This window comes from Nicotiana sylvestris, chromosome 4 (genome assembly GCF_000393655.2).
Source record: "Nicotiana sylvestris chromosome 4, ASM39365v2, whole genome shotgun sequence".
Classification (NCBI taxonomy): Eukaryota; Viridiplantae; Streptophyta; class Magnoliopsida; order Solanales; family Solanaceae; genus Nicotiana; species Nicotiana sylvestris.
The window spans coordinates 63,755,854-63,780,257 of record NC_091060.1 but is presented as its reverse complement, the minus strand read 5'-3'; the positions used below and the strand labels follow the sequence as shown (position 1 = coordinate 63,780,257).

Sequence of the window (24,404 nt, the reverse complement as noted above, 5' to 3'; positions counted from 1 at the left end):
ATATCTTTTCTCTCAAAATCTGAAGTAATGTCCTTAGGTGCTGCTCATGATCTTCCCGACTCTGGGAGTATACCAGAATGTCATCAATAAAGACAATGACGAACGAGTCAAAATATGGCCGGAACACATTGTGCATCAAATGCACAATTGTTGCTGGGGTATTCGTCAGCCCAAATGACATAACAAGGAACTCGTAATGACCATACCAAGTCCTAAAAGCAGTCATCGAGATATCTAGCTCTCGAATCTTTAACTGATGGTAACCTGAGCGCAAGTCGATCTTAGAAAAAACTCGTGCACCTTGTAACTGGTCAAACAGATCATCAATACGAGGCAAAAGATACCAGTTCTTCACTGTAACTTTGTTCAACTGGCGATAATCAATGCACATAAGCATAGAACCATCTTTCTTCTTCTTCACAAACAAGACAGGAGCACCCCAAAGTGATACACTGGGCTAAATAAAACCCTTTTCAAGCAATTCCTGCAACTACTCCTTCAACTCCTTCAACTCAGAAGGAGCCATACGATAAGGAGGAATAGAAATGGGCTGAGTGCCTAACAACAAATCAATGTCGAAATCGATATCTCTATCGGGTGGCATACCCGGAAGAGCAGATGGAAACATATCCAGGAAATCACGTACTACTAGGACTGAACTAACTGTAGGGCTATCAATACTGAAATCTCTCACATAAACTAGATACGCATCACACCACTTCTCGACCATCCACTGAGCCTTAAGGAATGAAATAACTCTATTGGGAGTGTGATCTAAAGTGCCCCTCCACTCTACTCGCGGTACACCTGACATAGCTAGTGTCACGGTTTTGGCGTGACACTCAAGAATAGCATAATAGGGCAACAACCAGTCCATGTCCAAGATAACATCAAAATTTACAATGCTGAGCAATAACAAATTGGTTTTGGTCTCAAAACCACTAAGAGCAATCAAACATGACTGATACATGCAATCCACAATAAGAGAATCTCCCACAGGAGTAGAAACATAAACATGGGAACTCAAAGAATCTCGAGAAACGCCCAAATGCGGGGCAAAATAAGAGGACGCATAAGAATAAGTGGAGCCCCGATCGAATAAAACTGATGCATCTCTATGACAAACAAGGACAATACCTGTAATGATAGAATTGGAGGCGACAACCTCAGTACGGGCAGGAAGGGCATAGTATTTGGCATGGCCTCCCCTTCTAGGGCAACCTCTACCTTCTCGACCTCCACCTTTAGCTAGCTGGGCAGGTGGGGTAGCAACTAGTGCTGTAATCATAGCCTAAGGACCTAGTGGAGCATGATGTGGATAAGAAGGCTGTGGCAGTGTACCCCTCCTAAGTCTAGGGCAATCCCTCACTATATGGAATGTGTTGCCACACTCAAAATGAGCTCTAGGAGGGCGTGGCGGCTGTTACTGGCTCGGGCTAGGTCTGCTGGACTGACCACTGAAAGCACCCCGTGCAGGAAGCACACTAGATACTGGAGGTGCATAATAAGGCTCCTGAGGTCTAGGAGGACCTGGAATACAACTGGCTGCTAGAGGAGCTGAATGAACGGGGCGACTCATATAACCCCTACCATGACGAACTTCAGCTAGAGCACGAGCACTAGAATAATGGCCCGACTCTCGAGACCTCTTGGCCTCCCTCTTCTTTCTATCCCGAGCAAGCATGCCTTATATTCTCCTAGCAATGCTCAGCACCTGCTGATAAGTAGTATCCATCTCCAACTCCCGGTCCATACTAGACCTGATGCTAGGAATGAGTCCCTCAATAAACCAGCAAACTCTCTCCAAAAATCCTAGAGCATCATCTGATGCTAGACTACTGAATGTAGGAGGCTTGTACTTCTTGAACCTCTCAAGCCTCCGCTGCTCATCCTCTAAAGCCGCTGCCCGATCCTCGAGCTAAACTGGGGCTACAGGTGGTACTGGTATAACCTCTGAGATCTGATCAACCTAGACCCGCTGCTCTGGGGTGCGGCGGCGGGAGTCTGTGCTCCTCTCCTGGCCTGGGATGTGGCTACAACAAGGGGAATCAACCCTGCCTGAGCTAGAGTGGTGTACATGCTTACGAACATTGCAAGGGTCTCCTGAAGAGATGGAGTAGTAGTAGCAGTAGGCGTATCAGGTGCTTGGGCTCCGACTGGAGCTGTTGGTGGCTCATTAGTGGCATCTCGCGTAGGTGCCATGGCTGCACCACGTGCGTGTCCTCAGACTCTACCTCGGCCCCAATTTCTGGTGGCTCTAGTAGGGGTGTGGGTGCTTGGTCATCTTCGATAGCACGTTCTCACAATCTGTGAGAGAATAAAAGATAGAGGTTTAGAATTTCGAAGTTAATAATCTCGCATGAAAGGAATCAAATGAAGTGAAATTTTCCTAACAGTTACATAGCCTTTTGAATATAAGTACAGACATCTTCGTACCGATCCGCGAGACTCTAATAAAACGGCTTGGGATTCATGACTCCTATGAACCTAGAGCTCTGATACCAACCTATCACAACCCAAGTTCTCCCTCCATGAACTGTCATGACAGCACTTAGTCTGTACGACTAGGTAAGCCTAACAATTTGCGGAAACAGAAATTTAAAAGTACAACTAGCCATCCAACAGGTAAATATAGATAAAGTGTTCAAAATGCCGCTCGGCATATACAATAATAACACTCTCGACCACTAACAACACTCCCAAAACCCGGAATCTCATGAATCACAAACTAGAGGAAATACATAGTGTTCTAACTCCAGAAGTCTAAACAAAAGTAATTACAGAAGGTCTGTAGCTAAAAGGAAGAATAGAGAGGGACTTCTCGGTCTGGGGACACAACAGATATACCTCGAAGTCTCTGAAATCGCCTTGCCTCACTGGTGGTATGGCTGAGTAAAAGAACCTAGATCAGCACACAAAAAACATGTGCAGGATAGGGCATGAGTACACCACAGTGGTACCCAGTAAGTGCCAAGCCTAACCTCAGTCGGGTAGTGACGAGGAAGGTCAGAGCCCTACTGGTTATATATATATATATATATATATATATATATATATATATATAACAAGATAAAATAGTATTAAATGTGACAGTATAATTAAAATACTAACAGCCGATAAAGAAGGAAGACACAAAAAGAAACATCTCAGAACATAGAAATAGCAACAGGGGATCTCCCAGGATATCGTCCCGTAGTCCTAAACGTAAATGTGCAGAGGATCTCCTGGGATATCTTCCCGTAGTCCGAATCATAAATATGCAGGGGAATCTCAATACCGATCCGTAGTCCTAATATAAATATCCATTACAGGGATATCTCTCGGGATATCGTCTCGTAGTCCCAATTGTAAAGAGCAGGGGGGTCTCCCGGAATACCAATCCGTAGTCCCAAAGTAAACACACAACAGTCTTATGAAATAAATCTACAGTTCTATTCGAGAATAAACAGGAATTTCTACTCTAAACATACTGCATAGAATCCAAGTAAGCAGTTAAAGCAGATACGATAGTTAAGTCATATAATCATGCTTTCCTAAGCTAAACAGGAAACTTCAAGTACAAGTACTGCTCAATTAAAAGAAAACACAGATATATACTTAATAAAAATGGGTTTTTCAACAATTAGCACATATACGCACTCGTCACCTTACGTACACGACACTCATATAACAACAGTACCAAATCCTAAGGGGAGTTTCCCCCCCACAAGGTTAGTCAAGCCACTTACCTTGAACCAACTCAAAATCAATCCGAAATCACGCCCTTGCCACGAGTATCCAACTGCGAGTGGCCAAATCTGATCAAATCAATATCATAATGTAAATACAACTACAAACAACTAATTTAGCTAAAGAAGTCGAAGCTAAGGCAAGAAAATACAAGAACGCCCAAAACTCCTCCCCGGTCCCACGTCTCAGAATCGGGTAAAAGTCACAAATTATGAATACCCATTCACTCACAAGTCTAACCATATCAATTTCACTCAAATCTGATACCAAAATCTTGATCAAAATCCTAAAATTAGGCCAAAGAAATTTTCTCAAATTTTCACCCAAAGCCTAAATTAGTTGATGAATTCATGTTTAGATTAATGAGTTATAATCAAAAAGGAGTTAGGAATCATTACCCACAAACTTCCTCCGAAAATCTCTCCAAATTTTGCCACCTACCAAGCTCTCAATCCAAATTTTAAGTTATGAACTCAAACCCTCGATTTTGGAATTTAAAATCTGCCCAGGTGCATTCTTCTTCGTGAATGCGAGACTACCATAACAAACGCAATACACAAAATCCCACTGGCCAAATTTCCTCTTTCGCGAATGCGATGGTCCACACGCGAACGCGTAACTTGCACTGGCAAACCCTTTGCGAACGCGAGGACCTTGTCGTGAACGCGCAGGCTAAAGGGTCCACACCTTCGTGAACGCGGGAGCATCATCGCGAATGCGAAGCAAAACTCAGCTGCTTCTCCAAGATGTGTTACACCTCCTTTTTACTACCCCGGAAGGGTGATATAAGGGAGTTTTTTCCAATTTAAGTGACAATCGAAACGGGTTTATTTTATTAAAATTCAGAGTCGCCACTTGGGATAATTTATGGTATCCCAAGTCACCGGTTCAAATCCCGAATCGAGGAAAAGATTGACTATGTATTACAGTCCGCGAACATAGAAATCCGGGTAAGGAATTCTGTTAACCTCGGAGAAGGTGTTAGGCATTCCCGGGTTCCGTGGTTCTAGCACAGTTGCTCACTGTTATTATTGGCCTAATTATCTTATTTATTACACATTTTGAACCTACGCGCATTTTCAATTTTATAACCGCTTTTATTTATTTCGAGAAAAATTCAAGGACATTTAAAACACATCGTAAACCACGCTACATGAAATGCACCCGTGGTTCACGACACGTTCTATTTAGCCATGTTGGAAATTAGTATCGGGTCACATGAAATGTACACCCGAGTTTGGAAATTAGTTATCACAACTACGTCACGGGAACCATACCCATAGCTATGATAATTTATTAATTAGTCGCGCCTAAATCAAGCTACGAGGTGTATGAATTATTATCCTAAGCTAAGATTATCGCAAGGTCATGAACCGCGGATGAAGAATTACGGAGAGTCATTAGCTCTTTAAATTATTAACCACTCACTTTAAATTACTACCTTAGTAAATTATCACTATTCCATTTATTTACAAAATTAGGCCCAAGCTGATTGCTTCATTTTTATTGGGCTAGGGGAATTGTATATTTGGCCCAAACTTACTAAAGCAGCATAACGAGAAAGATCCAAACCCAATAATAGAAATTTGCTCCAATCAAAACCCATTGCATAATTTAAAAGTAACTCACTACAAACCTTTTCCTTAAGATTCAAAACTATTTCGACAATGTGATTAATAATCTAGTATCAAAGTACAATATCATCTCCTAATTAAATCATTTATCAGGTCATCATTTTATGCCAAATTAACATCCGCAAACGTTAATCACATATTGGATCAGCGACTAAATCAAATCACACAACAACGATCAAAGCAAACAAACCAATTCACATGTAAAACAAAAAGGGGGGGGGGGGGAATATTGGCAAATGTCAGTGAATCAGTCAAAACAATTTCACCAAACTAGCAATTTCATCGAAACAGAAAGAAATCTAAAATAAGAAATGGAACATTTAAGAGAATTTTTAGCCGGAGTCTTCTCCAATACTTGATTCAATACAAAACCTTCAAAGTGTACTGTGCAAACAACAGAGAAAAAGGGGTCGATTTTGAACCAATGACGAGAAGCGACAAATCCCGAACCCAACCTCAACCGTGAACAAAAAAGAAAACTCGACTTGAACCACAATTTTGGCTATTGGACTATTTTGCAGTGTGTCGAATAATAGTTATGGAAACCATTGAGAAGGTCGTTGCAAGTGCATCTGATATAGATGCTTGATTGGAAGAGCTTTTAATTGATGGAATCCTTTATGCCTTCCAAGAGCAGACCAGTGACGATGCCAATGTGATGCTTAACGGATTTGGTCCTATTGTAAATGCACTTGACCAAAGAGTTAAACCATACCTTCCTCAAATTTGTGGTACCATAAAATGGCGACTGAACAACAAGAGTGCAAGGGTTTTTGTTTATTAAGAAAACAACGGATCTAAGTTTTTTGTATAGGTTTTTAGGTGTAGGTCACTATTTAGGCATTAGGTACTATTATATAGGGGTAGGGATTAGGTTAGGGGTATGGGCCTAGTAATTATGGGCTAGGTCCGAAAATTAGGCCTAAAATAGGTTGCTCGAGCCCAAGTTTTATTCTTTCCCCGCGAACGAGATTAAAATACTACCTTATTTATTAATTAATTTTACTTAATTAAAATAACTATTAAAATAAGACTAACCATTAAAACAAAACTATTTTTGATATTTTTCAAGATTAAAAATGACTACAAAACATTAATGAAACTATTTTTTGTATTTTTCGTTTCTTGTAATAAAATAAAGTTAAAGAGTAAAAATGAGTTGAAATAGCTATATTATGCCTAAATTAAATATTTACGTGCTAAAATATGAAAAATCTTGGGGAGGGTCAAAAATCACATGTCTATAGCTGCCCGTCATTGCTTGGAAATACGAAGTATTTTCAGACAAATAACGACTAGATAAGTTTTTTGATCCGACCCTTATTTGGAGAGACTAAAACTAAGAGAAAAGGGGAATGTCACCGAGCCCTGGTATCTGAGCTGCCTACATATCCTTGGCTATAAAGGAATCAGGCCACGTGCAGTTCAGAGGTGAGTGAGATGATGAAGTACCGAGGTGGAGAGCCGGTCGAGGTGTCGTTCCGCTGAGGTTCCGGTCCGCGGTCCTGTTATTACATCAAAATCAAAAATAAAAAAAGACTAACTAAGCCTATCAACTATGAGTCACAAGATTCCTATCTATGAGTCTTCTAAAGCTTGATCTTAAGTCTTGGTTGGTTCTTCATACGGACTCTGATCTGTATCTTGATGCTTGTTAGATGCAGGTGTTGGTTCAATCTTTTTCAGCTTTTTCAGATCAAGACGGGACATGCAGAGCTTGTGACTTCAATTATGTCTTGAGCAGTCCATATCGTTTCTCCGTTTCTGCACTTTGGATTCACTTTTTTTTTTCTTTTTTCTTTTATTCTTGATTGAGGCTTCTTTTTGTTATATCAGACCCCTGTCGACCCGCATTTTGAGGTGAGCTTCTGCTACTTCTAACTTGAATCGGATTTTGAAATGATTTCCCTTGTTCTCCAGGTGGGCGCCTGATTGCTGAACTTGACCTGTCTTCCTTCGAAACTTGAACTGTTTTCCCTTGAAACTCGAACTGTCTTCCTTCGAAACTGCTTTTCATTGAAACTTGAACTGTCTTCCCTTGTTTTCTAGGTAGGCGCCTGATTACTGAACTTGACATGTCTTCCTTCGAAACTTGAATCGTTTTCCCTTGTTCTCCAGGTGGGCGCCTGATTCTACAACAAAACAGACAAAATAAAAGAAATTTTTCTGCCCCAGTTTGCACTAGGAAGATTTGTGAGTTGTTAGCAAAACTATAAATCACCTACGCTGCTGATGGAGGATGCAATGATGAGAGTAAAATTAGTGACTCGACTAGGACGTGCATCTCCTATGCGTGATTGAACTTGCAGAAAACTATAAACTAAGCTTGACTAAAGTAAAGACTAACCCTATTCTCCAGGCGAGGCCCCTGATTTCAAGAAAATTAAACATTGATAACTTAAGAAAATTAAAAATTGACCTTTTTTTTTTCAAATCCAGACTTCCTCTTCTTCTTTGTTTTTTCAAAATATTATAGGAGAAAATTCGTCAGACTAGGTTTTCTATCTTAGGAGAAAGATTCATCAGACTAAGATGTCAATCCTAGGAGAAAATTCATCAGACTAGATCCTTTTTCTCTTTTTTTTTGTTTTTGTTTTTTGGTATCTTAGGAGAAAGATTCATCCGACTAAGGCGTTTATCCTAGGATAAAATTCATCAGACTAGGTTTTCTATGTTAGGAGAAAGATTCATCAGACTAAGACGACAATCCTAGGAGAAAATTCATCAGACTAGGTCCTTTTTCTCTTTTTTTTTTGTTTTTGTTTTTTGGTATCTTAGGAGAAAGATTCATCAGATTAAGATTTTGATCCTAGGAGAAAATTCATCAGACTAGATCACTTTTCTTTTGGTATCTTAGGAGAAAAATTCATCAGACTAAGATTTCTATCCTAGGAGAAAGATTTATCAGACTAAGATTTATATTGGGAGGAAAATCCATCAGACTAGGACTTTTTATCCTAGGAGGAAAAATGTGAAGATCAATGGCAAGATTTTATGCACAATAGCAAGACAAATAAAGGCAAAGATTTGAGAAACTTCCCTTTGCCGGCTCTTCTCGTCTTTTCTTTTTCTTCTCTTTTTTTCTTTTTTTTTCTTTTTTAATTTTTCTCTCTTTTTGAATCACTTTCCTTGCACCGCTTTGTTCCTGTTTCATACAAAGAAAAATTTGTTAGTTTTGAAAATGGTGGTCGGTTTGTGGCCTTGAGTCTTGGGCAGCTTGGCTTCTACTCAATCAGCTTGAGTTGGCTTCAAGAGACTTTTGCTCTGCATCAACCATAATTATTTCACACCTAATATCATTTGTACTTGTGTCTCAATCAGCCTTATCTCAACTAGAGATCTTTGCCTCGGTGACCCTTTCCGATATCATGAATGACTTTCTTCCTTTTGAGCAATTTGTCTGTCAAAGAGAATCACCAGTTATCTTTCTTGCACCAAGTAGGCCGAGAAAAGTCTTTTTGGGGAAGCCTTTGTATGAATCCTCAAGGTATATTGACAGAAACAACTTAGTGCTGGCCAAATTTACTTTACGCAATTGAAAAGCTGGTAGTAGATTTTGAAATCTTTTCTTGCTTGTTTTGACAAGGACCGACTCGAAGTGAAGGACACAATGATGCAAATAAACAAGTATTAACAAGAAATGCCCCTGTCGGAAGGACAGAAGGAAGAGTTCTTTTTTTTTTTGTTTTCTTTTTCAATAACTAGCCTTAATGATCATGGCATGCATTTTGGACTTAACGGTCGATCTACCAAATTAATCCAATCTTCCCTTTTACCATTCTTATGACCTTTGAAGTCAGGATTGTTTATGCCAATTCTTCGCATCAGCTTCACAACTCACTTTCGACAATTAGTACCTGAGGGGTTTTCACCAACAAGTCTCTCTCATTTATTCATCTCTGCTTACCGTCGCCTTACAGTGCCCGTGAAGGTTTTCACTAGTAAGACTCTCTCATTTTTGTTTTTTTCTCACTTTTTGTGAGTAACTTGACAGTGCTTTATGTCGTGTGACAACCAATGCTCATTGCATGCTTCTCTTGGCATTCTTGAAGGCATATCAGGAGGTCTTTATTTGGAAGGATTTTGGATAGGGTTGGAAAGAAAGGACGTCATGAAGGCTCAAAATAGACTAAAAAAGATGGGGTTGCAAACTTAGAACTCTTGGAATCGACTCTTTTAAAAGTGAAATAAAATCTCTGCCCCAGTTTCAACTACTAGGGATTTTTTTTTGAATTCTTATTTGGTTGGACCGATCCGTGAGGTTGCCTACGTATCCTTTTTAAAGGGAATCGGGTCTAACGTAGTTCAAACATCTGACCTAAGCTATTTTTAAAGGGAATCGGGCATAGACTTTTGACAATTCTTTTTTTTTTGAATTTTTTAAGAATTGCCCCAGTTTGTACTCTTGGGACATGAATTTTTTTTTCTTTTCTTTTTTTTGACTATAAACTTGATTCCAAAAGAGGGTAGTCAAAGAAAAATAACACAAGATCAAAAGGGGTAGCAAAGGATATAAAGTGTTTGGGTAGCAGAAAAAGGGCCTCCCAACCTCAAGAACGTCAAACATGGTATCTTTTTGCGATCACAGCATTGACGAACATGTCTGTCTTCTTGGTGTACCATGGTCACAAGAAATTTTTCATCCCTTAGTGACAAACTTTCCAACAAACATCAATTGATTAAACATCCTCAAGTCCGATCTTCATAATGATTTGAAGGTGAATTTTACTCGAACTTAGTTCCAAAGTATTCCAACTCTTTATTCATCCTTAAAAGTATTTTTTTTAGTTATCGAATTCCAGATTAAATCAGTTCCTAAGATTTGACCAAAATTTCCGCATGCATGTCATGTCACTAGAACTAGCGAGAAAAGAACTAGGAACAGAATGACACGAAAGGACAAACTGTATTTTATTGAGTAAAGGATGAAAGGTTTTTACAACTAAACAAGCAACCCAAAATACGAGTTACAACCCTAAAATAACCCGAATAATGAAAATAACAACAGAACAGACAGACAAGACTCACACAAACATAATGGAAGGATAGAAGGGTTTGACTCAATAAAATAAATAAAATCTGGATCACAACCCTGAAATAAACCAGATAATAGAAAAAACATCAAAACAAGCTACCAAGATTCCTTCCTAGTGAGGAGGGAACGACTTTTCAATTGCTAGGCTTGGCATTTAGCCACAAATTTGCTCATCAGAATCATCAGAGCCTTCTCCAATTTCAACATCATTAACTTCAGTTAGCAAGTTCCCGAGAGGATTCTCATACTCCATGTCGCCAGGCATCATCCCCACAAAGTGTGCATCATGATGTGCAGGTAAAGGATTCTGCGCGATATTCTGGATGTCATTGTCTTGGATCACAATCATGTTTTCCTGGATCATCCTTTCTATTTCTCTTTTCAAATCCCGACAGTTTTCAACGTTGTGCCCCTGGGCATTGGAATGGTATTCACACCATTTAGAAAGGTCAAAGCTTCTTGCAAGGGGGTCCACATGATTTGGATGAATAGGTGCAATCATGTCATGCTGCTTTAATTTCTCAAACAAGCTTGCATAGGACTCTCCTATTGGTGTAAAATTATCTTCAGCCTTTGTTCCCTTCTATACCCCTAGTTTGGATGTGGGTTATAGGGCATTTGAAAATTTTGTGGAGGTTGGTGGAGATTTTGCGGTGCTGGTGCTCGCCTTCTAGGGTGTCTTGGTGGCTGGGTAACATACTGAGGTGCGTCAACAGAGTATTGAGGGTTCCGAGGTGGATAATATTGCTCAGGGGAGTCATGGAAAACTTAAGGAGGCTGCTCATACCTTCGAGATGTTCTCCTAGGACCTCTTCTCGACCCTGATGTCATCATGATTTCTTTGTGCTTCTCATTCGTGTCACTAAAATTATCTGATTCAATTGGGATAGCCTGAGTTGCGGCTTAGAGAATTGCTTGATTTATAATTTTTCCTGTCTTAAGACCATTCTCAATCATTTCCCCCATTTTGATTGCTTCCGAGAAGGATTTACCTACTGCGGATATTATGTTTTGAAAATAATCTGGCTTTTGAGCTTGAAAGAAGACAGTGATTAACTCGTGCTCATCCATGGCTGGCTTAACTCTGGCCGCTTGCTCTCCCCATTTAATGGCATATCCCCTGAAACTTTCAGTTGGTTTCTTCTTCAAGTTTGAAAGGGAATTGCGGTCTGGGGCAATGTCAATGTTGTATTGGAACTGTTTGACAAAGGCCTATGCCATGTCGTCCCAGACATACCAGCGAGACGTGTCTTGATCCATAAACCATTCGGAGGCTACTCCCGTGAGGCTTTCCCCAAAATAAGCCATCATCAATTCTTCATTTCTTCCCGCACCTCTCAGTTGATTGCAATACCTTTTCAGGTGGGCTATAGGATCTCCATGTCCATCATACTTTTCAAATTTGGGAGTCTTGAAACCAGGCGGCAAGTGGACATCGGGGAACATACATAGATCTTTGAAGGCAACACTCTTTTGACCTGCCAACCCTTGCATGTTTTTCAACCATTGTTCTATGCTTTTCACTCTTTGGGTCATTTCTTCCTGTACCATCTTTCGGGCAGGCTTCTCAATGTTTGCAGGAAGATCAAACGAGTACGAGTGGTACTCAGGAGAGTGGTACTACTCTTGCTGTGTAGAAAATTGTGACTCATGACGAGGCTGTCCTTGACCACTGGCCCATGCTTGACACATTTCGGTCATTTGCTGTTTCAGTATTCTATTTTTCTCAAACATAGTAGACTCTTGTTGAACCCTCTGACCCTGAGTCTCTTGAGCACTTGTAACAACTTCGATGTCAGTTATCATTTTTTCTTGGATCTTGTGTTTCCAGCTTATCACAAACCGACCACCTCAACTTTCTTCACAATTCAAAACAAAACATGTTAGAATGGACTCAGTCGGTCCTTATTATTATCAATGTTTTTTCATTTCTTCAATTTTTTTCATTTCTTTTTAATGGTGATCGAACCTGATATGGGTTGCCTACGTATCATGTGGGAACAAGAATCAGATCTTGCGTAGTTCGGGAAGATAAAAAAATAAAGTAAATAAACTAACTCTTTTTTTGGATTTTGAATTTTTTTTTTCCAAAAGAAATACTTACAAAGAAGAAAGAAAATATTTTTTTGGATTTCGATTTGTTTTTTTTAAAGAATTTTTTTGAAAAGAAAGACGTCTAAAGAAGAGGAAAAAAATATTTTCTTGAGTTTTAACTTCTTTTTCTTTTTTTTTCCTGAAAATTTCGAAAGAAAAACTTCTAAAGAAGAAAGGAAATATTTTTGGACTTTACTTTTATTTTGAATTCATGAAGAAAAGACTTCCAAGGAGAAAAGAAATTATTTTTGAATCTTGAATTTTTCTTTTCAATTTTCGAAAGGTGAACTTCTAAAGAAAAATGAAAATATTTTTGGATTTTTTGAAAATTGTGGACTCGAAGAAAGACTTTTCTAAAGAAAGAAGTAAAGGAAAATATTTTTGGATTTTTGAAAATTGTGGGCCGGAACCGATGAGGTTTGCCTACGTATCTCACATCCGGTGAGAATCAGACCCACGTAGTTCACCCTGTTTTGATGGAACAGAAATCACCCTGTTTTGACGGAACAGAAATTGACTTATTTTGAAATGACTTTTCCTCTTTTTTCAAAATTTCGGCAGAGTTTCAGGATAATTCAAATACATACTTCTCACACTTGATTTTTTTCTCTTTGATTTTCTCTTTTTTTTTCTTCTTTCTTTTTTTTTAATTTTCTTTCCCTATTCTAGAAGCCAGTCAACATGCAAGCCAAAACAGACAGATACGTAAGTAGCACGTAAGATGTATCAGGATGGTCTTTTAATTTGGGTACACCTATCCTAGACGGACCCAACCCCTGTGTTGAGTCCCCAAAGTCAAATGCACATGATGCAAACAAGCGTTCCTACTAGGGATCCGGCATGAGGCTATGTTATTCTAGGTTTAAAACCTGGGTGTATTGTTCTAGATCTGGCTTACCCGAGCAGACAGCTCCAGCTGAGGGGGGGGGGCAGCGTAACGGGAATACAGAAGCTTCACCGGATTTGCAACTTGTCCGAACCTCGTTCTAAAATTGGGATATGACTCTAACAGAAAAGAAGTCACACGAAGTGCACACTTTCCAGATGATTTAGAAGACTTAGAGAGAAGAGGGTTTTCGTAATAGTTTATATACAATTCAAACCAGAGATTCTGGGTTCTTTTCCGCATCATAGTCGCCAGAGCTGTCACACCTCCTTTTTACTACCCCATAAGGGTGATATAAGGGAGTTTTTCCAATTTAAGTGACAATTGAAACGAGATTATTTTATTAAAATTCAGAGTCGCCACTTGGGATAATTTATGGTGTCCTAAGTCACTGGTTCAAATCCCGAATTGAGGAAAAGATTGACTCTGTATTACAGTTCGTGAACACAGAAATCTGGGTAAGGAATTCTGTTAACCTGGGAGAAGGTGTTAGGCATTCCCGGGTTCCGTGGTTCTAGCACGGTCGCTCACTGTTATTATTGGCCTAATTATCTGATTTATTACACATTTTGAACCTACGTGCATTTTTAATTTTATAACCGCTTTTATTTATTTCGAGCAAAATTCAAGGTCATTTAAAACACATCGTAAGCCACACTACATAAAATGCACCCGTGGTTCACGACACATTCTATTTAGCCTTGTTGGAAAATAGAATTGGGTCACATGAAATGCACACCCGAGTTTGAAAATTAGGTATCACAACTACGTCACGGAAACCGTATCCATAGCTATGATAATTTATTAATTAGTCGCGCCTAAAGCAAGCTACGAGGTGTATGAATTATTATCCTAAGCTAAGATTATCGCAAGGTCACGAAATGCGGATGAAGAATTACGGGGAGTCATTAGCTCTTTAGATTATTAACCACTCACTTTACATTACTAACTTAATAAATTCTCACTATTCCATCTATTTACAAAATTAGGCCCAAGCTGATTGATTCATTTTTATTGGGCTAGGGGAATTGTATATTTGGCCCAAACTTACTAAAGCAATATAACGAGAAAGATCCAAACCCAACAATAGAAAGTTGCACCTATCAAAACCTATTGCATAATTTAAAAGTAACTCACTACAAACCTTTTTCTTATGATTCAAAACTATTTCGACAATATGATTAATAATCTAGTATCAAAGTACAACATCATCTCCTAATGAAATCATTTATTAGATCATCATTTTATGCCAAATTAACATCGGCAAACGTTAATCACATATTGGATCAGCAACTAAATCAAACCATATAACAACAATCAAAGCAAACAAACCAATTCACATGTAAAACAAAAGAGGGGGGGGGGTGGGAATATTGGCTAAGGGGCAATGAATCAGTAAAAAAAAATTTCACCAAACTAGCAATTTCATCGAAACAGAAGGAAATCTAAAATAAGAAATGGAACCTTTAAAAGAATTTTTAGCCGGAGTCTTCTCCAATACTTGATTCAATACAAAACCTTCAAAGTATACTGTGCAAACAACAGAGAAAAAAGGGTCGATTTTGAACCAACGACGAGAAGCAACAAATCCTCGAACCCAACCTCAACCGTGAACAGAAAAGAAAACTCGACTTGAACCACAATTTTGGCTATTGGACTATTTTGCAGTGTGTCGAAGAATGGTTATGGAGGCCATTGAGAAGGTCGTTGCAAATCTTGGTGCATCTGATATTGATGCTTGATTGGAAGAGCTTTTAATTGATGGAATCCTTTATGCCTTCCAAGAGCAGACCAGTGATGATGCCAATGTGATGCTTAACGTATTTGGTCCTATTGTAAATGCACTTGACCAAAGAGTTAAACCATAGCTTCCTCAGATTTGTGGTACCATAAAATGGCGACTGAACAACAAGAGTGCAAGGGTTTTTGTTTATTAAGAAAACGGCGGATCTAAGTTTTTTGTATATGTTTTTAGGTGTAGGTCATTATTTAGGCATTAGGTACTATTATATAGGGGTAGGGATTAGGTTAGGGGTATCGGCCTAGTAATTATGGGCTAAGTCTGAAAATTAGGCCTAAAAATGGGTTGCTCGAGCCCAAGTTTTATTCTTTCCCCGCGAACGAGACTAAAATACTATCTTATTTATTAATTAATATTACTTAAATAAAATAACTATTAAAATAAGACTGACCGTTAAAACAAAACTATTTTTGGTATTTTTCAAGATTAAAAATGACTACAAAACATTAATGAAACTACTTTTTGTAATTTTTGTTTCTTGTAATAAAATAAAGTTAAAGAGTAAAAATGAGTTGAAATAGCTATAGGCCTAAATTAAATATTTACGTGCTAAAATATGAAAAAGCTTGGGGAGGGTCAAAAATCACATGTCTACAAGATGCTCTTCGCGAACGCGAGACCCCTCTCGCAAACGCGAAGAAGGATTTCTCTACAACAAACATCAGGAAAATCTGCCACTTCTCTAAGTCCAAAAATGACCCGTTGAGCATCCGAAACACACACGAGGCCCCGGGACCTCAACCAAAGTTACCAACCAATCCTAAAACACTGTATGAACTTAGTTGAGCTCTCAAATCAGCTTAAAGAAAATGCTAAAATCACGAATCACCCTCAAATCCAAACTTAATGAACTTAAGATTTGAAAAATCTACAACCGATGCCGAAACCAACCAAACCATGTCTGATTGACCCCAAAATTCTCTCACAAGTCACATTCAATATTAAGGAACTATTCCAACTTTCGAAATCGGATTCCGACCCCGATATGAAAATCTCACTATCGATCCGCAAACTTTAAAAATTCAACTTTCGACATTTCAAGCCTAAATAAGCTACGGACCTCCAAAACACAATCCGTACACTCCCCTAAGACAAAAATCACCCAACGGAGCTAACAGAATCAACATAATTCCATTCCGAAGTCGTCTTTATACTGCTCCAATTACGGTCCAAATTCTAAAGCTTAAGCTCTCATTTAGGGAATAAATGTCCCAAAACACTCTGAAACTCAAAACGAATCTTCCCGGCAAATCACAATAGCAGAAATAAACATGAGAAAAGCAGTTAATAGGGGATTGGGGAAGAAATTCTCAAAACGATTGGTCGGGTAGTTACATTGTCTTTTCACCCTTTTTATTTGCATTTTACTTGATGCAGTCGTTTCCTGGATGCCAGGTGTGGTTCCTCAACTTGAGGACTGGGTTAGGAGCCTAATATCAAAGTCGACACATGGTGAGCGCATATTTGGCGAAGGGTCGATGGGAGGCTAGTAATTATGGTAAACGTTTCTTCCTGACTTGGTGATTTGACCATGGTTAGTATATTTTCCTGGGCTTATTCATTTTTTTCATTTGTAGGTCTTGGGAAGGATGTGATGATGAGGCCCCCGTCTGGTGATGAAAAAGTTCAACCATCTACTCTGAAGTAGGAGAAAAAAAGGAAAAGGGCTTCGAATTCCACGGACTCCGAGGGGCAGAAACCCAAAAAGAAAGCAGCCTGTAAACCTAAGGGAAAAATCATCCCTTTATATATGGATTCAGTCCAACGGCTAAAGGATGAGACCGAAGAATAAGAAGAAGAAGAAGAAGAAGAAGAAGAAGAAGAAGAAGAAGAAAGAGAAGACTCTAGGCTGGTGGCCAGTGCGCGAGCTGGAACCGAAATTCGAAGAACTACTAAGCCGGTGGGAACTAAAACTACTCTGCCTCAAATTGATGAGATTGAGTGGGAAACATCAGCCGAAGTCCCCGAGCTAGAAAGAGCTGAAGATATTTCGCCTCAAGGTGAGAAGGTTATTGAGGAGGCGGTTGATGTTGGTGCAGAGATAGGGCCCGAGATTTCCCGAGGTAAAGGCGGTGCCCCAAATGATTTTCTTGGGGTTATAGAGATCGGAGATTCCCCCTCGCTTCCTTCATTCACTGAGTCGATGATTAAGGTTCTCAGGCGGCAGAGACTTACCATGGTGAAGGGGTTTATAGAGTAGAAGACCCTTTCTATGGCTATTTTGTTGGAGTGGAAGATGTTCACCGACCTGGGTGACTTGAAGATACAAAAAAAGAGCTCAAGAGAGCCTTCCTCGAGCCTTAAACTAACTACTCGGTTTCCAGCCCCAAATGTTGATCCTGAGCGTAAGAGATCAATTGTCATCTCGATTCCGGAGGATGCTCGAGTCCTTTCTTCCCCCGTAGGGGTGTCTTTCCACCTTCGGTGTTTGGTAACCGAAGAGGACCAGGCTAAGATGGACGAAGTGGAGATGCCCTGCTTGTTCAATGAAGCTCAACAGGCGTTGAATCGGGTACCCTTAGATACCTTTGACAATTTAAGGTTCTATACTTATGCTTTTTTATATAATTTCCTTTTTCGTGTTTTGCAGGGTTTGGTGCTTCATCATGAGGCCTTCCTCTGATCCCGAGAGGAGCTAAGCTGGTATAAGGCCGATATTCAGGGGCTCACTGAGAAAAAAAATGCCTTCAAACTTCTTAGTGAGCATAGAGAAATGGAGGTTAAAAGCCTTTGAGTTGATTTAGAGGTGGCCCAAAAAGAACATGCCGATCTAGTCGAGCAGGTAAATAAAATCTTTAAAGTTACTAGAGACGAATCAGGTACTATGTCTAACAATCTGAACCCGCAGGTCCACCAAAAAATTGACATAATCGGGTAAGAGGTAGAGACTGTAAAGACTGAGGCCGCAGTATGGAAAAAGAACATGGATCGCTTAGCCACAAAAAAGGAGACTGCCCAAGCCTAGCTGGCCTCCACTGAAGTTTAGCTCCGAAATATAAAGGAAAAAACCTTAGTGCAAACCAAGAAAATCGAGGAGCTCAAGTCTCAGTTGGGTTCTATAATTTCTGATTAGGAGAAACTGGTCATAGAGCTCGAAGTGGCCAAATCGGAGGTCGAAACGACCAAGGCCAATGCTGATGCAGTGGTGGCTATCTAACAGTTTGACGTCGAAGCTGCTTAGGTTCAGGCAAAGGAGGTTGCCAAGGCCGCTCAGATTTGAGCAAAGAGGATTGCGAGCGCGCCAAATGTCAATCTCGGAGGGAGACCCTTAAAGAAATCCATGCTCGGGGCTTTGATCTTTCAACAGAGATCTAGGGCGCTAAGAAACTTGAAGCTGAGGCTGTGAAATTAGCTTATCTCGATGATGATGACGAATCCAAAAGCTTGAGCAAATTTAAAAGTGTAGAAGACCTAGAGGGCAGAGACGCCACTCCCAAAGATAACCAGGCCACTTAGGCTTTTAGTTAGCTTTTTTATTTCTGTCGAGGTCATTTTGGCCTTTTGTAATGAACTTCCATCGGGCAGTGTTGCCCTTGTAAAAATGTTTTGATGAATATATACTACATTTTCCCTTTCATGGCTTCTAAATTTGTTTTCTTTTTGTACGGGTCAAAGCTCCTTAGCATAAAATTATGAAGTTGTTTTTGAAGGTCCAAGTTTGAGATGGTAAGGACCGATAATAGTACTGCCCTCGACCGTTTCTGATCAATGGACCCCGAATGACCATTTGAACTTGAGTATGAGTAGCTTTAATTAGGCTTAACAGTCGAGTGAGGATTTGCTCGAACTCGAAGTGAAGGTAGCCCGTAGGCTTCATGGTCGAGTGAGGACTTGCTCGAACTCGAGATAAGGTAGCCCTTGGGCTTGATAGGTAGTCCCCGAGTGAGAATTTGCTCGAACTCGGGTTAAGCTCGCCCTTGGGCTTTGTAATCGAGTGAGGACTTGCTCGAACTCAAAGTAAAAGTAGCCCTTAGGCTTTATAGTCGAGTGAGGATTTGCTCGAACTCGAGATAAGGTAGCCCTTGGGCTTTGTAGTCGAGTGAGGACTTGCTCGAACTCGAGATAAGGTGGCCCTTGGGCTCAATAGATAGTCCCCAAGTAAGAATTTTCTTGAACTCGGGTTAAGATATCCCTTGGGCTTTGTAGTCGAATGAGAATGATTTCTCGAACTCGAAGTAAAAATAGCCCTTAGGCCTTGTATTTTTTCTTTCTTTTGTGTCTTTTTTGAGGCCATTTTGTTACGGGTTTCGGATGTCTCCGAGCCTTGTTAAATTAGCCGTAGCCTTTTGGTTCTTATGTATCCCAGTGAGCTTGCTTCCCCGATTTATCTAGGTGTGCCTAAGATAATAGTCCCCAAGTGAAAATGGCCGCAATTTTTTAAAATTCTAGCGTTGTCTAAAAGGTCTTATGCCCTCGACGCTCAATAGTTTTATATGTTCGAGTTTTTTTTTGGATGGCAATCCCCAAGTGTAGGAGTGAATATCCGAACTCTGGTTATGATAGTCCCTTAAGCTCATTCCCATAATAGATTGAAAGCATGGAATTGTAAAGTAGAAAAACTTTTTCTAAGACATAAGATAATTGCAAGGAAAAATACTTCTCTTTATTTTTGAGAAAAATGATTACACATGCATACATGTTTTGAGATAGGGCTCGAACAACCTATGTGCGCGCAGTTCGTTCGGCCTTTTGGCCCTATCGAGACCCTATCATTATGAAGTAATTTCCTCACAACAAAGTTTATATCCAAAGGCAATACCCCTGGTATTCGAGGTTTATTGTAGGGAACCTCAGATACTGTTAAATGTTGTCTTTGACACTGATTCGTGGTCGGCCTTCGATTCTAAGTTAGCATGATCCGTTGTTGCCTCATTAAAATCCTTGCCGAAAAACCCAATTGGGACAAAAATGGTTCAAGCGAAAAAGAGTGCAATGCGTGCTTTAAGATCCAAAGCTTCGTGCAGCTCCTTGTCGATAACCTACAAGTGTTAGTCGAAAAATAGAAAGAATTGAAATGGGTTCATACCTTCATTTGGATTTTGGATGTTTAATGTGACCTTCCTGAGTACCAAGTCCCCTTGAACTTTGACCTTGATCATTTCTCCTCTCATTCTATGTAGAATTTTGCCCAGACCCACTGTTTCTTCGGCCCCCATTATACGGTTGAAATCGATCTCTTTTTGACCTCGATTCTCGATCGATATCTTTCTTGATTCTATCCATGGACCTGTTAGGATAAACGGACCCATAAGGAGCCCCCAGTTAATCATCATCGACCCTGATCTTGGATTGATACCCATTGTGTACATCGACCCAAGTGGCAGTTGGGTATTCGATCAGATTCTGCTTCAACTGTTAGGAAGCTACTGAACTTCGAACGTTAAGACCTTGAGTGAAAGCTTGAACGGCCCAATCGGCGGAGACCGGTGGCAAATCTATTCGTTCCATTTGAAATCGAGATACGAATTCCCTGAGCATCTCGTTGTCCTTCTGCCTTACCTTGAAAAGGTCCGACCTTCTTGATGCAACCTTAATGGCTCCTGCGTGCGCCTTTATAAAAGAATCTGCAAGCATAGCAAAGGAATCAGTAGAATTAGGCGGTAAATTATGATACCATATCATGGCACCCTTCGATAAAGTCTCCCTGAATTTCTTCAGCAATACGGATTGAATCTCGTCATCTTCCAAGTCATTTCCTTTGGTGGCACACGCATAGGAGGTGATATCTTCATTTGGATAAGTCGTCCCATTATACTTAGGAATCTTGGGCATATGGAACTTTTTGGGGATTGGCTTCGTAGCCGCACTTGAGGAGAAAAAATTTGTACAAACCTTTTGGAATCTTGACCTTTCAATATTGGTGGAGCCCCCTGGATCTAGTCGATCTTGAAATTATAAGTTTTACTTTCTTGTTGTTTCCTCAATCTTCTTTTTCTCTGTCTCGATTCGCTTTGTCAGTTCCTCGAGCATCTTAATGATAGAAGGGTTGGTCTCCAATTCCTTCTCGCTAGACCTCTTCAAAGCCAATTCGACCCTATGTATGATTTCCTGGGTTGGCTCGGGTTCGACCCTGCTCGATATGTGATTCTGATTTTCGAGTTGAGCTATTGCTGCCTATTGGGCTTGCAACATTTCGAAGATTACCCGTAGGCTGATTTCACCGCCGTGTGCATTTTGAGTAGCTGACCGGGTACCCCCACGAATGCTGTTTTCGGGATCGGCGACCAAATTTCCGTTGATGGCCACATGCGAGCTGACGTCGATTGGATCTATAACCGGAACATTTCCTGGTGCAACGTTCTCATTCTCGCTGTGGTGGTTGAGATCATTGTCAATGTGTTGACATGTTGACTGAGAGTTTGACATCTTTTAATCCTGTAATCAAAGACACTTCAAAAAGCAAGCGTAAAATAGTGTGTGTTACGAAAATCCGTACCAGGCAATCACTATTATCCTTATACCCACGGTGGACGCCAAACTGTTTACTCTAAAGACAGAGAACAATTGAATTTATAATGTGGTTTTAAGGACACGTGGATTACTTAGCACAAATTGAGAGAAAACGTAAATTGACAATGAAATTAACTGCGAATGTAAATAAAGCAAACCAAATAAAATGTATAGCCTTAATCCTTGAGCTAGGTTGCCCTCATCAAGTGAGTATTTCGCCGGAAAGTATGAACACAATAACAGAAACATTGAGAGCTTAAGAATAATAGAGTATATTGCTTTTGTAATGTGAATATGATGCCCTTTACAGATAGTTAGACCCTCTTTATACAGTAGGAGAATCCTATTCTTGGTACAATCCTAAATAAAGTAAAAAATTCCATGATTGGCTAATTAATCAGCTTTTTCTTGATACATGCCAAGATTTACGACGTGATCCTCGCCCGATTGCGGATATTTTGTCAGTCTGTTATTCGACCCAGTAAGCTTCCCCCGATCTCCATCTTATTTGGTCCCGATCTTGGTCGATCTCCATCTCAGTTGGTCTCGATTTCGGTCGATCTTGATCTTAATCGGTCTATGGATCTCGAGCTAGGCAATCTTAATTCATATCACGATCCGATATGACATGAGGTCGGATCTTGGCCTGTCACCCCTGATATCGATTAATCATAAAAGGTCGTGCCCGATTTTAACCGTATACAATATCAACAATTAAGTAAAGCATGGTAATGGTGAGTCAAAAAAGCATAAACCTAACCGCACTCTCGAAGCTCTTCTCATGAAAACGCTTGGTTTTTTGTAAGCTCTCCAATATCGATGTAATTAACAAGGGTTGATAAAACAATAAAGATTACCAGGTTATAAAATTATTTAGGGCTTGATGTTTCCTATTTTATCTTCGACTCTTTATTTTCTTACTTCTCTTTAATATTTTTTTTCTTTATTTAAATCTAATAAAAACTATTCTTATTAAACTCCTCTATTTTACTTCACAAAAATGTAAACCATTCTACAAGGCGAATTTTTGTTCTAGTATTTCATCGAAATTATTTATAATCTTTTAATTTAGTTTTGTTTAGTTTATATTGAAATTTTTAATTTGTGTTATACTCAAAATTTTAGTTTGGTGTAAATATCCTTTTCTTTAATAATTTGTAAAAATTAGTTTAGTTTGTAACTCCTTGTTTTCGTGTCTTTGTTTGTAACAATTTTGTATGTCAAATATCTTAGACTTATAATATGATTTTTAAGTAGGTTAAATACTTTATGGTTAAAATTTCTAAATTTTCTGAAATAAAATTTGTTAATTTATAAAGCTAATTTTTTTAAATAAAATAAAGGACGTAATTTTCCTTGTTATTTTCTAAAATTTCTCCCTACCTTTTTTTAACAAAAATTCAGTGACTTCATTTGAAGTGATCCGATGAACAAAAAAGAGTTGTACACAAATTGTATTTACCGCTGCACTCATATAATCGACTATCATATTCTTTATTTAAACCCGTTTGTACAAAATTCTAGGTACACCATCGTTGGAGTGGACGTGTGAACTTTATAATTAGTACAAAAAGTCATCTTTCTAAAAGATTTTCATTTTACAATAGAAATCTTATTAAAGGCAATAAGAATCTCTTAACAAAAAATTTCTTTCCACACAATTAATTGGATGCAAGGACGATCCAACTGAAAAAGTAGTAGACATCACTAAATTAGCGATAACGACAAAGTAAATTATGCTTCAACCTGAACAATTAAGGAAAAGTGTATCAATTGAGAGCACTCACCATCACTTAGCATTGTCTTAAGTTACCAATTGAAAGCATAATAAGCACAGAGGAAGTTAGGTTCTTTTCGTTGCATCGTCGACTTTTACAGCTAATATTTATGAGATATGTTGATCAAAACTCTTACGTCATAAATATATGTTAAGAGTCTTATTTTACAATTTTGTCAAATTGACTAAAACCTGTGGTGGATTTGTCGAATAGTGTATCAATTTCTGACGAGATCTATAATAACTAATATTTCCATTGAATAATGAATAACCTTTCATAATATAGAGGCAAAAAGAACTTCAAACCCTTAGTAAATAGGCGTGAATGCTGTCAAAGAGAGCAGACTAAAGTTCTCGAGTAAGCTAAAACCTGGAAATGGTCGAGCAACAAAGCTGGAATAGCTCAGTTGGTTAGAGTGCGTGGCCCTTAACCACAAGGTTGGAAGTTCAAGCCCTCCTTCTAGCGTATGATTGTGATGTAATTTTTTCCTTAATACCACAAATATAGTTGCCCATCCGGGTCGGGTGAAGTACATAAATAGCTCTTAAAGTGGATGGTCTTACAACTTTAGTCTCCATTTGTCCCATGGGCAAAATTACAAGTATAATAAGTGTTGAGGCAAGCGGGGGTCAAAAGTTAAAGACCACTCTAAAAAGTATCATACTTCCATAATTTTTTGCCGAACAGGTGTATTCATTCTGATTTTAGCCCCGAGAGAGGATATCATATGAATTTGGGGTGATTTGCACAAATAGAATCAATTAACGGCAAAATATAACATTGATCGGTCGCCCGAAACTTATTACATCTGCTAGTCAAAAAATTTAATGTATTACTTTATTATGCGTGAATAACGATGATTACAAGATGATTACAACCTCCTTTATATAGTAGAAGAATTCTACTTATGATATAATTCTAAATATAGAAGGAAATCTCATGATTGGCTAAATGTCCGGTCTTGACTCGATATGTGCCAATATTTCTGCCACGATCC

At 39.2% G+C, this 24,404-nt stretch overlaps 1 non-coding gene across 1 annotated transcript; it reads left to right on the top strand.

Moving 5' to 3' along the window:
- Window positions 1-23,798: 23,798 nt before the first annotated feature.
- TRNAK-CUU (transfer RNA lysine (anticodon CUU)) lies at window positions 23,799-23,872 on the top strand. The gene has a single exon. It is a non-coding gene; the product is annotated as a tRNA-Lys (tRNA).
- The last annotated feature ends 532 nt before the right edge of the window (window positions 23,873-24,404 follow it).